The 3786-nt window shown below is 36.8% G+C and overlaps 1 pseudogene; it reads right to left on the bottom strand.

Moving 5' to 3' along the window:
- Window positions 1-2418: 2418 nt before the first annotated feature.
- On the bottom strand, window positions 2419-2600 carry LOC116584088 (annotated as a pseudogene).
- Window positions 2601-3786: the final 1186 nt, after the last annotated feature.

The following is a 3786-nucleotide window of genomic DNA, read 5'->3' as shown; positions in this document are numbered from 1 at the left end:
TCTGTCCTCTCTGCCCTGATCACAGTCCTATCTAGACAGCCTGCTCAATATTGGCACTTGATTGTATACAGGCACCTTAAACTAAACATACCCTAAGCTGAACACATCTTTGAAACTGGCAACTTAGACTTCCTTATTTTAGTAATAGGCAAATTACTTTTTCCAGATGTTCAGACCAAATGCCTTAGAATCAATCATCTTTGAATTCTCTCTTCCTCTATGTCTGACCTGTCACCAGAATGAGGCATCCCTATCTTTGAAATAATCTTGCCTCCAATCCCTTCTCCTGACCTTCACCACAAACTTCCTGCAGCAAGGTCATCATGGTCTCTTACCTAACTAGTACAATAGTCCCCCCACTCATCTCTTCATTTCCATTCTTCCTCTTTACAATTGAGAATGATAGCCATGGTTGTGAATGATAATTTTGAAACATGTCAGATGATGTCATAACTCAGTGCCAAACAATCCAGTGCATTCCCACCTCTCTCCGTATAAACTCTACATGATCCGGCCCTTCTGATTTCTGATCTCATCTTTGCCCTTTGCTCACTGTTCCAGCCACATTACACGCTGATGTGCTGAGCGGAGCCTTGCCCAGAGCCTTTGTACCTGCTATTCCCTCTGCTTGGAGTGCCCTTTCCCCAGAAGGTCATATTGCTCATGCCCTTACTTCATTCAGGTCTTGCCACAAATGGCACCTCCACGGAGAGCCTTCCATGCACATCCTATCTAAAATACACCTTTGTCATTCTCCCCCAAATCTTCTTTTTATTAAAAAAATGCAATAGCTTTATTGAGGTATATTTGGCCCACAATAAGTCACACATATTAAAGTGCACCATTTTGGTAAGTTTTGACACATCTATTTATCAGTGAAACCATCAGCACAATCAAGATGACTTATCCTTCCATTACTCCCAAATGTCTACTTGTGCTGCTTTGTAATCTGTTGCTGCTTCTCCCCCTCATATAACCAGTTACTGATCTGCTTTCTGTCACTATATATTAGTTTGCATTATCTAGAATTTAATACAAATGGGATAATATGGTATATATTCTTCTTTTGCCTGGTGTCTCTCATTCGGCATAATTATTTTGAGATTCATCCATGTTTTAGTGAGTATCCATATTTATTCCCTTTTATTGTTGAGTAGTATTCCATTGTGTACTGATCCATTCACCGTTGCTGCATAGGGTATTTAGTTTTCGGCTATTACAGATAAAGGTATTGTGAATATTCATGTACAAGTCTTTGGGTGAATGTATATGCTTTCCTTTCTCTTGGATAAATACTTTGGAAAGTGATGACTGGGTTATAATAGATATAAGATATATCTATATAGATAAAAGGTATATATAAAGGTATATATGAAGATAAAAGATATATAAAAGGTATATTTTTAACTTTCAAGCAACTGTTTAACTGCTTTCTGAAAAGGCTGTTACATTGTACAGATCAACCAGGCATGTTTGTGAGTTTTAGTTTCCCCGCATCCTTGCCACCACTTTTAGCAATTCTAAAAGGTATGTATTATTATTTCATTGCAGTTGCAATTTGAGTATCCCTAGTTATTAATTATATGTAGCATTTTTTTTTTCATGTACTTATTTGCTACCCTTATACCTTATTTGGTGAAGTGTCTGTTCAAAGCTTTTATCCATTGTATTAGTATTCTGTGGCAAAACAAACTATCGCATACTTAGTGGCTTAAAATAGTACATCATTTCCATGGGTAAGTACTCTGGGCAGTTTTGCTGAGGCCTCTGTTCAGGGTCTCCCCAGGCTGCAAACACGGTGTCCTTCTGGTTGATTTCTCATCTGGTGGCTTGACTAGGGAAGAACCCACATCCTGGCTTATCATGTTGGCAGGATTGATTTCCTTGCAGCTGTATGACCAGGGCCCTGGATTATTACTAGCTATCTCATCTGGAATCTATTCTTGCTCCAGAGGCTGCCTGCAGGTCCTTGCCGTGTGGCTCTCTCAGGTCTGCCAAGATAGAGTCTTATGTAACATAAGGTAATCATGGGAGTAACATTCCATCACCTTTGCCATAATCTACTGGTTAAAAACAAGTCATGGGTTCTACTTGCACTCAGGGGAAGGTGATTATACAAGGATACGACTTATTAGGGATCACCCTAGGGTGGGCTCATAGATTTATTATTTTATTTGTTTGTCTTTTATTATTATTATTTATTATTTTCTATCTTTTATTATTTAATTTGAGAGTTCTTTATGTTTCCTAGATGCAATTGTTTTTAAAGGTCTCACGTATTTATTACTGAACTAAACAACTGGTGCAGAAGCATAGTAACAGAAAAATCATTTCTTGATGAAACATGTCTATTGTTCAGGTAGTACTGATGTTTACAGACTCATAGGATATGAGCACATGACCTTCATGTAGCATAAATACATGTGCCATCTCATGTGTGATCCCTTATAGACCCAGCTTAGTTCTTCTCCAATGCCTTCTCTTGGAGTTGCACCTGATTTTATTACCAGTTTTCATCTGAATCCCTGGGGAATGGGATGATTCTGTTTTTGTTTCTTGGCCAGGAATCTCTTGATGCTGAAAGTCATGTGAGAAAACATGGCAAGGAACAGTCAGCTGCACACACCATGATGGCAGAGAAAAAGAGAGAGCTGGATGCATGTCTTTGAATGAAGTACATAACTTTCTCCCAGTCTGTGACATGTCATTTCATTCTCTTACTAATGTCTTTCAAAGGTCAGAAATGTTGAATGTTGATGAGGTCCAGTTTTTCACTGTGTTCCTTTATTGCTCATGCTTTTGGTGTTGGAGCTAAGAAATGTTTCCCTAACTTGAGGTCACAAAGGTTTTCTTCTAGAAGTTTTGTTGTTTTAGGTTTTATATTTAAGTGCATGATCCATTTTGAGTTAATTTTTGTGTATCATGTCAGAATGCAGTTTGGAGGAGTTTTTGTTTTTGTTTTTGTTTTTGTTTTTTTTTACACATCTGACCATCTAATAGCTGGTATACTGGTCTGTTCTTTTATTGTAATGTTTTTAGCTGGTTTTGGTATTGGGGTGATGCTGATCTTGGAATATGAGTTGGGAAGAATTCTTCCCTCATCTTCAGTTTTCTGAGAGAGTTGGTACGAATTAATATTATTTCTTTCCTAAACTTTTGGTAGAATTTGTCAGTGAAACCACCTGGGCCTGGAAATTTCTTTGTGGGGAAAAATGTCTGTAGTAGATATAATATAATACGGTTGTTCAGGTCATCAAATTCTTGACTGAACATTGGTAGTTTGTGTTTTTTTTAGGAAATATGTCCGTTTTGTTTAAGTGGTCAGTTTATGGGCATAAAGTTTTTAATAATACTCTGTCACTCTCCTTTCAGTAAGTACAGACCCTGCAGTGGTGTTTCCTCTGTCATTCTTAATACTGGTGATTTTTGTCTTCTCTCCTTTTTTCCTGAAAAAACTAAAAACTCATAAATTTTATTGATCTTCTAAAGAAACATTTTTTAGTTTCATTGATTTTTCTATATGGTTTTCCTGTTTTCTATTTCATTGATTTTTGCTCTGATCTTACTTCTTTTTTTCTACTTATTTTGAATTTAGTCTGCTCTTCTTTTTCTAGTTTCTTAAGGTGTAAACTGAACTTGGGAGAACTTTCTTCTTTCCAAAAAAGGGGCTAAATCCTACAAATCCTACAAATTTCCCCAAAGTGTTTCAGTACTATCCTGCAAATTTGTTGTGTTTTTGTCATTTTCATTCAGTTCATAATACTTTCTATTTCTCATTTTGGTTTA

This window comes from Mustela erminea, chromosome 2 (assembly GCF_009829155.1).
Source record: "Mustela erminea isolate mMusErm1 chromosome 2, mMusErm1.Pri, whole genome shotgun sequence".
Classification (NCBI taxonomy): Eukaryota; Metazoa; Chordata; class Mammalia; order Carnivora; family Mustelidae; genus Mustela; species Mustela erminea.
The sequence above is the reverse complement of the archived record's forward strand: the minus strand, read 5'-3'. Positions and strand labels throughout refer to the sequence as shown.